The following is a 15,180-nucleotide window of genomic DNA, read 5'->3' on the forward strand; positions in this document are numbered from 1 at the left end:
CATAATTATGAGACGTTTTCACTTTTCGCTTTATTTACCGTGAAAAATAAAACACATAATAAAGGGAGGGCTAAAATAATATAATTACTGATTACGAAATTTTACTTACCTAATATGTATAATATTTAAAATTAATGAAAACGCATTCCTTCTTTTATTGTTATTTTACTATCTGTTTTTTTATTCTTATTTTTATAGTTTTTTACATATTCGTACTGCTTAATATAAATAATAATTATAATGTTGGTTCTTTCTAGGCCATTTCTTGTGAGGTCGAAACTTCAAAGGGCCATATGTACTGAAAAATGTCTATACCATACACGTGCGAAGAGCAATTTCGTAACTCGTGTCGATTTAAAACGTTCCTTTCGGTCGTGTTTCAATTTATCGCCACTCGCTTCGAACTTCCTCCTTTTCGCACGTGTATCGTACGACGTTTTTCAGTACAGATGGCCCTCCGAAGTTTCGACCTACCATATAATGAACCACTTCTCGCACAAGTGCGTAAAAAAACACCATCTGTACTGAAAATGTAGTTTATTTACCAAAATTAACCGATTTCGAGTATTAGAAAAAAGTTATCCTTTGTTCATCGAACTCCACCTGACTTAATATCTCTTTCTGAATAACCTAACCACAACATTAAAATTTTGAATAAACCCCCGACCGCGACATAGTGGACCGATTTTCATGAAACATGGCTAAGAACTCTCCCGACTAACTCAGCTTTCAAACAAAAAAAACTAAATCCAAACATTGAACTACTATGTACAATCCAAATCGGTTCATCCGTTCGCGAGCTACGATGCCACAGACAGACACACACACAGACAGACAGACAAACAAACAGACAGACAGACAGACCGACACGTCAAACTTATAACACCCCGTCGTTTTTGCGTCGGGGGTTAAAAAAGGATCGTTGATGTCTTTTGTTCTAAAGTTAGTTTTATCCGTTCACAACTTTACAAGAAAATTACCAATTTTTGAAAAAAATATCCCGAAATTAATGTTTAGGAACAAATTAACTTAATAATTTACGTTATAGAGAAATTGCACTACGATTAACCCGCATTTACAATTAATTTAACCAAATTACCGTTTAACTGGTTATTTACATACATTTATCTCAGCTCCGGTCTGGTGGCTACGGCTGCTCTCATAATATGTACACATATTCTATACTCATCGTTTGGAAGAAGTTAGAAAAGCGTATACATGTTTACGGTGCGGCGCGGTACCTTTCTAAACATTTGGACTTGAATAATCTCGCTGACATAATATTTAGGCCCATCTTGATATCAAGAATGTTTGTGTAGTGGTAGGCCTAGTACTGATAAAAAAATAAACTTATGAAAATAAGCGCACACTGAAGAACTAAATATGATAAGTACCTTTTAAGAATAAATTATATTTGCGATGAATTGTTTGATGAAGTGTTTGGCAAATTTATGTATTTTCACCACACCAACTGATAAAGGCGTTCTTTGCTATTCGAAAACTGATAGCAAAATTGCATTTTATCCACAAGAGTGAAAAGTAATTTCATACAAATTTTAACTTGATGTCTAAAGCTGGGTGTTGGTACTGTTGGTATTCACGTATAAATGATGATTTTGAATCATAAATGTTAAATAAATTGAAGTACTTTATTTATTTTGATGTTTTACAGTTCATATTTTCATAGTGTTGGTGTGGTGAAAAAATTTGTGTTTCTCTCGGTGGCAAAGTTTGTTTAACCTTCGTGCCTTGAAACCCTCGCAACGCTCAAGATTCCACTTTTTGAATAAAATATTAGAATCTTTCGCTTGCTCGGGTATCAACATTGGCACGTGCGGTTAAACAACAACTTTGCCCCCTTGTAAAACAAATAACTATTGACAAAAGAACTGGCCGCTTCCGCGCTCAACGAATAAGCATTGCGATTTAGCGAGGAAAAGCTACCAGGATCATAGACTACAGGGCTCATGACATTTAGATTTTTAATTGTTTTATATTATGTACTTAATTACTTATTGTATGAAAATGTTATTTATGCGTTATGCTAATAAATTTCATCGACATCTAAGTGCGTTTTCACATTATCCGATCCAATATCGGATGTAGGACCGATATCCCGTATATTTAAGCCGCCATCTTTGATTTTTGCCTTTAAAATCTGATAACATATCGGATAATGAAAACGCACTAAGGCTAAATTTGCAAAAAGAAGATGGCTCGAAGAAAGGAGTTTAGCCATTATTAGATTAGGTAATGTTAATTATAAGCAAATTATGATTAAATTGATTGTTGTTATGTTGATGTGTGATGTCACTTGTCGTGGTGTTGTCTGAACTAATTAATCAGATGACATTTATTATTATTTTCGGTTTTCTAAAACTTGTAATTCAGACAAATTAGTAATGTGATTGACATTTCAAGTGACATCATTCAATCATTCATTCGAACCAGTTATTCATGCTGTGAAGTTATATAAGCCACTGTTACTTGTAATCGCCCTCTTTTGATGTTGAATCTTCAAAGAATAAACAAGTGCTCATAACTTAGTACTTGAAGTATTATTGCAAAATAAACCTAATTTATATCTCAGAAGTGTTCTTTAGTTATCTCACGCCTCATTAGTGCTTCGTGTCTATAATTGACGTAGATAGTAACCATGAGTAGTGGATCCGAGCAATTAAGACCTGGACGGCGTCGAAGTTTCGACAGTGAAGGAGAGGTGGAAGAGGTCACAGTACCACCTGCTAAAAAGCCTCGAAAACCACGACCACCTAATAACAAAGAACGATTGGATCGATTGGAACATATGCTGGAGCAATTACTTGAACAAGGAAGAAACAACGCACCAGAGACCGTAACGGCAGCGGCAGGTACATCCAGTGGTGTCAATTTAAACCATCAACCGACAATACTTGAAGCTGTACATGGTCAAACAATGAGGCCACCCACTACTGATATAACCATGATGATGATGATGATGATTTAAATGTATTTCACGAATAATGTTTGGAATATAACGATAAGTAAGTGATAAGTTTTCATGTGATAAATAACATTAGTAATTGTACTTCTTTACTTTTCAACTACCATCACTAAATATTATTGCAAATTTAAGAACTACCCTGATTGTTATTGTTTTTTTTTCATTGTCAGGTTTACTGTAATGTTGCCATTACCGACGATTTTTTGTAATTACGGGGGCGTAATTTGGATGTCAGGAATAGCCGAGTGTTAATTATAAGCAAATTATGATTAAATTGATTGTTGTTATGTTGATGTGTGATGTCACTTGTCGTGGTGTTGTCTGAACTAATTAATCAGATGACATTTATTATTATTTTCGGTTTTCTAAAACTTGTAATTCAGACAAATTAGTAATGTGATTGACATTTCAAGTGACATCATTCAATCATTCATTCGAACCAGTTATTCATGCTGTGAAGTTATATAAGCCACTGTTACTTGTAATCGCCCTCTTTTGATGTTGAATCTTCAAAGAATAAACAAGTGCTCATAACTTAGTACTTGAAGTATTATTGCAAAATAAACCTAATTTATAGTAATTTCTTCCTTTTGTTTCCTCATCTCCTTATATCTAAGCGCACGGTAATGCGCAGGCCAAGTTCCAGCAACAGGCCGCGCGCATGCCGTGCACTTTTTACACGAACCGTTTCGACCCACTTTTAACCCCCCTGTAGCTCAGTGCCTATTGCAAGTACAGAGGTAAAATTATACCTACGTAATCATATACTAGTACTTAAACAGTATGCCAAATTTCATAGATATAGCTTCAGTAGATCCTGAAATATGACCATGTGAAAACAGTTAATTTTGGCACTGACTCTCTCACTGACCGGTAATCAAGTTGCCAAGTTCAAATTTAGAATTATTATAATTTTAGATATTTTTAACCAAGTACCTACGTATTTTTACAACTATACCATATTTTAAGTTGCATCTAAACGTGGCATTGGATTGGATTTCAACCCTTTTTTAGGTTAGCCGATAGGAATTTGACTCCCTTTTTAACAGGTATGTTTTTGGTGGGATAACAGTTTATACTCAATTGTTTTTCTTTTAAAAGCACATGTTGAAGGGTAAAATTAGGCAATAGGTGCTCACTGCTTACCAATGTCATGGTTATGGATGTAAGTTCAGATTATTATGTTATTGAATATAATTAATTTGTTATAATTTTGCTTTTCTTTTAATTTAATATTAAATAAAATGGATCACCTGTGTCCCCCATGTTCGTGGAAAAATGCCGGGAACACAATCAACATGAAAATAATGTCTAAAAACCAATGCTAGAAAACCAACGTAAAATGAAAAAAAAAAAAACACAACAGCTTTATTCGACTCGTATTAACTGCCAATGTCGCATCAACGGTGGATATGATCGCATATTTATTTTTGATTCGATCAACTGTACAAACAAAACGTATTACTTAATTAAAATGAATGTAACAAAATTCAACTTCGTTTTATTCCTACTACATACTTATACGGTTTATTAATTCCTAGTAAGTACTACAGGTTGCGTAGCCGAATGGCACTAACGCTCACGAAACGCTCACGAAACGAAACGCTAGTAGATATCTATCTTTATCGCTCGTGCGTATTGGCGCGACAGAGCCGGACGAACTGGCGCGGCGTTTCGTTTTCGTTTGGCGTCGGAGAAATGCCATTCGTGAAAATACCAAATTTTAACATTAATGCGATCCATATCGACGGAGATGAAACGTCAAACCGCAAGTCATAATAAATCCTATTACATCCGATGTATATGTTATGTTATTGTCTTTTGAGTTACGGGTTCCGATACATTATCCGATCCGATATCGGATGTAGGTCCGATAAACGCTTCCGATAATGTCTGATGTAGGTCCGATAAAACGCATTGTTCCAAATCAATGAAGTATGATTTTGTATCAAAAAATATTTAAAAAATAATTTATATTTAATAATTATAAGCACTATATTCCAAATATTATATTGTAAAATTAAAATAACGAACATAAAAAATATTCAGAGTGTCAGGCAAAATAAATAATTTTACATTCAACTATATCTACTAAAAGATGAAAAAACTAGTATCCGCAATTCGGACCGATGCATTACAACCTTTTTTTTTTCAATGGAAATTGTCAACTAATTTGAATTTCGATCAATTAACAGCTGTTTAATAGACGCCATTTTTGTCACGCACACTACTACAAACGTATACCTACATTATATACGCACACAAACAAATATTATCGGCCGACAACTGGCGGGGGGTCCGGCATGCCAAAAATAGTCGGAAGCGTCCTGCCGATATCGGCAGTTCGATGGTGCCTCGGACAAAAACTGTTGTAGGAGAGTGCCATCGGCATTAAATCCGCAATTTTTGCGTTTTATATCGTTTTTTTAGTAATAATGATCTATTAAATACATAAATGAAGACCTGGAAGCGCATAAATCTTACATTTTACGTCCTTCCTACATCCGATATCGGATCGGATAATGTGAAAACGGCCTAGGCCGACAATGTATGTAGATGTGTGTCATAACACAACAATGTGTGACACAACAGTCAAACTGTAGCTACTTATAGCAAATCAAAAGACCCCTTTCTATTCACTCACGATGTCTATACTAGAGGTCATGTCAAAACGGTACGCGCGCCATCTTAAGTAAAGCTACCGTAGATGTAGTGATGTTTGGGTGAGCGGGCCTATCTAAGGTGGTGGTAGACGTAGCGAAAAGGTTAAAAGCGTGGTCTATGGTTCGCACTCGAGCACTTCAGTACCACACGCTGGCTGGATACTGTGTTCTTTTTTTAAACTTTTTTTTTCGGAAGTTGCAAAATTTGGTGACTAGTGTTGTGAATTGACGGCTTGTTTCTTCCGTGCTTTGAGTTTTGAAATAATAAGGTAAGTTTAGTGATTTTAGTTATGACCTTATGACTTAAGAATTACGTTATATGGATAGGTGAATAATTAATATTAATTTCTGCCAATATTTTTGTGCAATATTTGACATTTTATTTTATTATACGTTGGTAGGTAATTTAATCTTAATTGTTACTCATAATTTATTTTCCAAAAATGCAACTCTTTTATTCAGTTTTAATAAATAATAAAAGAATCTAAAAACTTAATAATAAATTTACATTTTTTCCAATTTATTTTTGCAACTCGGATCGTACGAATGACATCTAAATTTGTTTATACGTAATTTAAACGTAAATATAAATACATAGCCTACTTATATCCTTATATTATATTTAAAATAAATTGTGTGTCGAAATGTTATTGTAGCACACATTTGTAGGTACTCGGATCTTTTTAGAACACCTTATATTATTATTTTCTTATGCATAAATTATGTACCTGTTCAATGGTCATATTATGTACCTATGCAATAAACAGGATAACTGCTTACCACCACACAGATCGTATGCCTGTTAGCCACCAACGACGTAAAATATCTTGGTACCCAATAATACCGATTGATTTACGAGTGTATCGAGAATGCAATTAAAATCCACAATTACATAAATGTGTCTTCGGTACCATGAGAATGATAGCAACGAGGGCATGAGACACACACTTTTTGCCGTCCCGATCCCGGCCTAGCCGAATGACAATCGTTACGCTAGACGCCGATCAAAACGCAGTCTGGCTTTGTCGCGCCAATACAGAAGAGCGATAGAGATAGCTACTACATTTAGACAGAACCAGGGGCGGCTCACTCCGCGATCCTTTCGCCGCGCTACAAGTACATGCCGGCGGCCGCGAGTTCGCGGCCCATTCACTGGCGACGACCTTCGCGCGGCGCAATAGAATTCAATGTCATCTGCACGCGTGCGGTCCGTTTGTTAATGTAGGTAAGAATTTAGAATGGCGGCGTTTTGTGAACATCAAAGGAGTGAGCCTTCTGTACTTGTACTATTATATATTCTGTGACAGAACTACGGTACGATACCGAGCGTCAACGATCGTACTCTTGGCTAGGTCCTGCGTGCGTAGCCGAATGCACAAACGCTCACGAAACGAAACGCGTATCTATATCTATCTCTATCGCTCTTGCATATTGGCGCGACAGAGCCAGACTACCTTTCACGGCATTTCGTTTTAGTTTCGCGTCGTGGAAATGCCATTCGGCTACGGGACCTTTTTATATTGAGTCGATCCGATAATTATCATAATCAGGCTTCGTCTTTCCCTATAATTAATTTATTTTATTTTTCCAGTAGGTACCTACGTAACAACAATTTATTCTGTGGCCGAATTGACAAAAAAATAACATTTTTACAAAGGAGTACTTAATAAGTCTGGTATAAAACATACTAGAAGTTTTCTTCATCAAAAACATATATCAAAAGTTCAACATTGCCAAGATGTGAGTCTATAATATTTATAATCTTTCGTCAACTTCTCACTTTCATTGTGATACTTAATTTTGCAATTTGGGATTATTATATTATTTAAACATCTCATCTGCGTATGAATAATAAATAAATAATTCTTTATTTGCCAGACAAGAAGCCCAAAAATACAATAAAATGATCATAAGATACAAATAAAAAAATAGTAAAACATTTGCAAACTTATTCACTACAGATGGCCGTTCTAAGACCGATGCAATTTTCGCCAATGTATATTAAATTCGTCACTGTAGTCCCTATATGTCCCTATATGTGTGTATGTATGTATATACCAGTATATAGGCCCTATATACCAGTATGATATATATACTAACGATCCTGGCCGAATTTATGTTTTTGATGTTATTATTTTTCTATTCAGGGCGACCGTGGATTACCTACCACACCTACTTAATTGACATTTAAAAATAGCTAGTTATTTAAATTTTTACTACCTATTTCCCGATTAAATCTTCATTTTTGTTGTCACTATATTACTATTCGGACGACAGCGGATTACCATACCTACCTAATTGACATTTAATAACAACTAGTTATTTTACTTCCTACTATTTCCCGATTAAGACTTCAGTGTCACAGAAAACTTTAGAAAACGCAACTGTTCAAATTAAATATGTAAGGTACAGCGGGGCAATTACTACTACTTCAACTACTCAATTATTTTCCATGTTTTACATTTTTTGCCTTATTAAATAAGTGTCCAATTGTCATGATGTTATTTTACATGTTTTACTTTTTTTAGGGTTCCGTACCAAAAAGGTACAAACAGGAACCCTTATGGTGCGACTCTGTCCGTCTGTCTGTCCGTCTGTCACATTCCCAAATATCTCGAGAACTACTAATGCTATCAACTTGAAATTTGGAATAGTTATGAACATTGTAAACCTCTACAAATAGAAAGTATATTTTTTTTAATTTATGAATTTTAATTGTAGAAAATGGCCAAAATGAATGGGGGGCAAACTGTAAATTTCAAGTTACTAGATCAAGTGGGATATCGTTAGAAAGAGCGCAAATTGAACGTAAATAAACTATTTTTTATAATTTTTTTGTTGTGGAAAAAAAAAGAATTTTGAAGGAAAATGTAAAAAAAAATACCGTTCCCCCCCCCCTTATTTCCGAAGTTTACCAACTAAAAATTATGAAAATTTTAGGAAACATTGGTTTTATGCTAAATATTACAGGAAAAATATAATCGTGTTTGTATCTTGGAAACTTTTTTTTTAATTCACAAAAAACTTTTTATATTTTTACTTTCAAGTTACCCACCCTTGCGAATGTACATCGTACTTCAAATTAATACGAGATGATACGTAAACCGTCTTCTTTCCAATAAAGTAAAAACTGTTTAAATCGGTTAACATTATAAAGAATTATCCCTGAAAAACCAACATAGTATACAGGTCGCGCAAATTAGTTAGCGAATTCACGAAGAGATGGCGCTATACACAATAATGCTCATTAGTACTTATACTTTTGTCTTCTAGTCAAGTCATTAGAGTTATATGAAAACATGAGATTATTTTAACTAGGTAGTTTGAAAGAAAGTTTGTACGGGACCCTCGGTGGGCGAGTCCGACTCGCACTTGGCCGGTTTTTTTATTATTAAATAAGTGTCAACTGGTCATAATATGGCACGCGTTTTCAGTGGATACATATGGAGCTCAATAGTGTAAAACATGGAAAAAATAGTTGAGAATTGCCCCCAGTCTTAATTGCCTAGCTGTTCCTTATAAAGTTAGGAATTATATTTTATTCGTTTTTTAAATCCTGTTCATTTATTTTAAAACCAAAAACGGAGGTGTTCTTGAGACTTTAGAAATGTGAATATGTTTAAATGGAATGGTTGCACGTTTATCTAATAGTACAAACTATCGTATAAATGTCAACCGTTTTCCCCAACTCCCCAGAACCGTTTTAAAGCGACTCCATACATTACTTCAGTCACATACGCCTTTTCGTAAAACTGCAGAGATCATCCTAACGTCATTACCGTTGCCGCTAGACACCGACCGGACACTGTCCAGCTCTGTCGCGCCGATACAGAAGACCGATAGAGTTAGCTAGCTGAGCATTTCTTTTTTTTTGCCAATATTTTTTTTTTTATTGTTTTAGGGAATTTTAGGTCAATTGTACTCAGAATCACGAGTACTTTCAATCTCACTGGGAGACAAAAAGTGTCCCAGAATTTCCATATTTTTTTTTTTACTTCCCTCTTTTGTTACCCCATACAACATGTACGGAAAATGGTAACAAAATAAAAAAAAATCGTATGGGACAATTTTTTTAACTACTAGGATTGAAAAGGCTAGTAATTCTGAGTAGAAATAGCATTTTTTTTTTTCAAAAATATCACACTTCATAAAAGTGGCAAAAAAAAATGCTCAGCTACGATACTGAGGATAACGATATTATCGTGTTTGTGCATTTGGCTACGTAGCAAGAGATGGGGGTCATTACCTGTGCAACACGCGCTTGCTAAGTTGCTACGACCACTTACGATTTCATTGAAGATTCACTGCCGATTATAGAAAATTATCGAGTCGAAGAAAGTGAGATTGATAATCATGACTATTATCTACACCATTAGTAACTTATTGGTTATATTAAATACTAGCTTTTGCCCGCGGCTTCGCTCGCGTTAGATAGAGACAAAACGTTCCAATCCATCTGAAATTGTCATTGAAATTAAAGACTTTTGTTTTTCATACAAGGTCTAAAACTTAATGACAATTTCATGTGGATTGGAACGTTATTGCGTAACTACGTCCAACTATCTCCATTTAAAAAATCACGTCAATCCGAAGCTCCGTTTTGCCGTGAAAGACGAACAAATAAAAAGACACACACACTTTCCCATTTATAATATTAGTATGGATTGCATATTTAGGTAATCTAATAAGATTACTTAACTGCAATTGTCATCCACTTTTAGCTCCCAAGTTCCCATTGTTTTTTTATAGTTTTTTTTATAGGGCATCGGAGGCAAATGTTCTGTTTCTGTCCCATGGATAGTGGGACACCCGCAACACAAGAATTAGTTATTTGTTATACAAGGGGGCAAAGTTGTATTTTAACGCCGAGTGTGGAATTGAAAAACGAGCAAGTGAAAGGATTCTATAGTTGAACCACGAGCGAAGCGAGTGGTTCGAGAATAGAATCCTGAACTTGCGAGTTTTTAACACACGAGAAGTAAAATACATTTGCACCCGAGTGTAACACAAAACTTTTCCCCTCACTATAGCGAGGAAACTATAACGCAAAAAATGCGTTTATCACTGCTTCCAGTAGTTCCACAGGTGGTAAATCAGGGTCTCTATTGGTTCCCATAATTTTTTTAGTCCGATTTTTACAATCCATAACGTTGTTAGTCATAATTTTTAATAGTCATATTATCATTAGTCATAAAGTTGAATGTCAGAAATTGGAGGTCAGATTTTTGCAAGTCATCATTATTGTTAGTCATAAACATTGTTTGGCATAATAATCAAATTGCATTTTGTATTACGGACATAATGTTGAAAGCAATAAACATGTTTGTCATAATTGTCGTAAAGTATATTTTCGCAAGTAATAATGATTACTGTCCACATTAACTTTAATCATAACATTCAATGGGATCTATATTATTTTTCATTATAAGGAACACAAGGTAACTAACGAACCTACCCGAGAAATGAAAATTTTCTCGTTGGGTTCACTGATTTTCCCGCCATTTCGTCTTTCACATGTTATGTGTTTATTTTTTTCATGTTGCTTTTAAGAATATTAGGCCCGGCCAGCGACTCGACGGAGCCTCGCTACGCGGGGCTCCTATTTCTGCTCTGAATGACACAAGGTAACTAACGAACCTACCCGAGAAATGAAAATTTTCTCGTTGAGCTCACTGATTTTCCCGCCATTTCGTCTTTTACATGTTATGTGTTTTATTTTTTCATGTTGCTTTTAAAAGTATTAGGCCCCGCTAGCGATTCGACGGAGCCTCGCTATGCGGGGCTCCTATTTTTGCTCTGAATGACACAAGGTAACTAGCGAACCTAGCTGAGAAATGAGGATTAAAATACTCAATGAGCTCACTGATTTTCCCGCCATTTCTTCCTTTGCATGCTGATTTTTGTAGTACTCGGCTTCGTCAACGAGTAGAAGGGGGGCAGGGGTCCTATTTCCGTTCTAATGGACGCGAGGTAAATGCGGACTACCAATAAAGTCATAAGGTATAATGTATCGATTGTCCACATTTTCGTTAGTCATAATTTGGTTTTTCTCAAAAACGCGTAACTTTTCAGGATTGCCATAAAACAAACCTAACCTAACCTATCTATAGGTGACCCTAATGAAACCGTTTCAGATTATGACTAATGATAATCTGGCTAACAAAGGGATCCGTTTTAAATGTTATATTCATCAACTTTCTTGATTCTAAGATTATAGTATTCTATAATATGGGTTGTTAACGTTAGAACTATTAAAGGGTGAATTTCAACAGGTTCCAAATTTGCCTAATTTTGGTGGTATTTTTTATTTTTGTAGTTTATGTCTAAATTATGTATGGATTATACGTAACTAGTCCCAATGTATATTGTGTAGTAATGCCCCCGTAATACACATAGTATTTTTGGAGATATTATGGTTTTAATAATTTGGTTGCCACCAAAATTGCGTACACCCACCAAAATTAGGTTTACTGGCCACCAAAATTGTTCATTCACGTCAAAATTAGATATTTCTGCACATTAGTAGTATATTAACTATTTACATATGTACAAATCTTAACTAAACCATGATATTTCTACCTTTCTAAATGAAACATACCTACTACCAACAATCATTACATTAATATTAAAGATATCATTTATTCATATAACACAGATTATAAAACAAATTAATAATTATAAAACAAATACAACTTAAATTAAACACAAACACACACAAATCAGTCCTAATATCTAAAATTTTCCTTATAAACTAAACTACAAAATAAAATCCCCCAAATCCGATCCCTGCGGAAGAGTGCCCATAATGCTGGCCACATTTCCCCGCTGGATGGCAATGCCAATCCTCTGTCCCAGGAATGAACCAGCCCTAGGATCCCTGGTGGTGTCAAGGAGCCTTTTCTTTAATTCCTTGAAGAAATTTCGCGCATCCTGACACCAAGGCCCTAAAGTTTCCACTGCAAACGCCGCAAATACGTGGTTACTTAAAAGACCAGCATATTTGCGGCGCTTCAGTGCTTCAGCCGTTGCCGCTGCCCCGCCCGGCCTTAAAGAAGTAGAGGCCAAATGGGACGGCGCCAAGGTATCCACGCAGGTTGCATCCCAAATGAGCGGCCGTCCCATTCGCCAGGGAATAAGGGTCATTCCGTCGGGTCTCTTCCCGTCATCACGCACGAGACCGGGTGGCTCCAAAACGGACGGCACGCCAACGCTGACCAGAGCCCGGCGAATAACATCATTAAGGCTGGCGTGGCGCGAAAACCGACCGGCACTCTTCCGGCACGAAAGACCGTGATACCCCCGACTGTCAACCTCAACTCCGCAAGGGCAGCGGTGAGGAACAACCAACTCAGCTCCTAAGCGGAGGCCGACCGCCAAACGTAGGGAGTTGTTATCCAAAAGTGTAGCGCAGTTGCTGGAGGGATACGCCTGAAGCCAATACCCTGACTCCTTTTCGGAAGTAGCCAGGAGACGGGCTTTCTCCTCCCTAGAGGTGGCAGAGTTAAGCAGAGACACTTGGACCTGGAGACAGAGAGGTTCATCCCACGCCCTCTGAACGTGTAACTCGGAAGGCAACTCCACGTTAGGGCACGCCACACGCCAAGCATTTACCGCATCCGACAGGTACGCCACCTCAAAGTCAGGTATTGACGGAGAGAGTATCTTTCCAACGAGGGATAGCGTACCATTGACGGATGACAGAAAAGCAGGCAACGCAACACAAGAAACGCTCCTTAAACCCAGACCGCCGTAACGGATCGGTAAAGTCGCCTGCCGGAACTGTCTATCGTCGAGCTTAATATTGAAAATCTTTTGTACCACAACATGTATAGTGCTGTCGATCGCCTGGCACAAATTTAAATGTCTAAAAAAAGGACTGCACCTCATTGCATAAGTCAGCTTTGGGACAAAAAGGCAGAAACGAATGATAAAAAAGGCCATGTGGGCGTTAATTTTGAGTAGGCGGTCTGAATGCTCAGAGAAACGAAGCATTTGGCCATCAACAAAGTCGGGGATTGCCTCGTCAAACACTGGGGCTCCAAGAAGCTGAAATGAGCTTTTTGACATCAACTTTATTCCCGGACAACCAACCTCAAACTCCCTGACTATTTCCGACTTGTTTGGGTGGTCGGGACTTATGTAGAGCTCACATTTTCTTGTATTCAACTCCAGGCCAATCTCAGCAAACTTTACGATTAAGGACCGTAGGTCTTCCAAAACAGATCCCGCCTCCCCACCCAAGGTACCGTCATCCAAATACCAACAATTAAATTTTGAATTAAGCGCCGAAATTATTGGATGAATCGCGAGGCTGAAGATAGCCGGCCCCATCGGATCTCCCTGCTGACAGCCCACTGCGGAGGGAATATTGTGAGGACCATACATCAGATCAGAGGGGTACCTATAGCATTGCCAGAGGTACGGGTATAACTTCGGGATATTTTTCTGCACCTCTGTCAACATGGCACCACGGTCCACAGAGTTAAAAGCATTCTTGATATCCACTTTCAACAGGATCTGGTCCTCAGAATATTGTAAAAAAGTCCGACAGGCATGGACTGCCGCCTCACAGCCTCCTTGGAGCCGAAACCCAATTGAGTCGGCTGGAACATGGACTCCAGGTCGTTGGCGACACTCCTGCAAGCGACCTTCGAAGCAAGCCTCCGGAATGTTGATCCAATGGCAATGGGGCGAATTCCGCCATCCTTCTTGCTCAAAGCGCAAAGACTAGCACCGTACAGGGTCGAGACTACCTCTGCGCAAACCTTACCGGCAAGCATAAGGTTGACAAGCCGGGTAATACCAGCGAGTAATTCCTCGTTCCTGCCACCCGGAGCGCCGAGTATGAGATCCTTAAGGTGCTGGGGCCTTAAGCCATCCAAGCCCCCAGCCGAACCATTCTTGAAAGACATTATGGCTGCCATTACTGCATCCTCACTAGCCTGCAAACAAGGAAAGGCAGAGTTCGGTGGATCGGGGTAGTTAGGCGCTGCAGGAGCCGGTGGATGCTTAGCCTCCAGAGATGCGAGTGTCTCAGGTGTATCCGGAGCCGACGTGTCGCTGGAGAAAATAATTTGTGCCGCGCCTTTCAGATCCCCATCGTTGACCTTTGCCTCTATAACCTTGAACAAGTCTCGCGAGCTATTTCGATTTCCCACATTAAGTTCATGCGAAATATCAACATTGCCTAAACGCGTACAGTTTTGTTTAATCTTAGAAGTAAGGGAACGACGAGGATCCTTCTTAGTTACATGCAACGTATTGAAAGCGAATAATAGGAGACCTTCCCAGCTGGAAGCTGAATTTGCATTCACACAGTCGTCAAGGGCTTTTGATAGGCTGGTTGCGACAGTAAGCCTCGCGCCCCTAGGTATTCGCTTGACGACCGGTAAAACTCTCCTATGATTTCCTAGGATATTGGAAAGAGAATCTTCATCATGCCGGGAGGATGCCGGAGATGATGATGGGTGCGATACCGGCACCTGCAGGGAGGCAGCAGGAGTAGGTGATAAGTGCACGTGCGGAGTGTTATTA

The 15,180-nt window shown here is 37.8% G+C and overlaps 1 protein-coding gene across 3 annotated transcripts in view; it reads left to right on the forward strand.

Moving 5' to 3' along the window:
• The first annotated feature begins 5,789 nt into the window (after positions 1-5,789).
• The window catches only part of LOC125237845 (mastermind-like protein 2), a 57,363-nt gene continuing 47,972 nt past the window's right edge, over positions 5,790-15,180 (forward strand). For all 3 annotated transcript variants that reach the window (XM_048145067.1, XM_048145068.1, XM_048145065.1), the window contains exon 1: positions 5,790-5,915. The gene's annotated coding sequence lies outside the window, so the exon portion shown is untranslated. The remainder of the gene's footprint in view (positions 5,916-15,180) is intronic.

Source organism: Leguminivora glycinivorella, chromosome 22 (assembly GCF_023078275.1).
Source record: "Leguminivora glycinivorella isolate SPB_JAAS2020 chromosome 22, LegGlyc_1.1, whole genome shotgun sequence".
In the NCBI taxonomy this organism is placed as follows: Eukaryota; Metazoa; Arthropoda; class Insecta; order Lepidoptera; family Tortricidae; genus Leguminivora; species Leguminivora glycinivorella.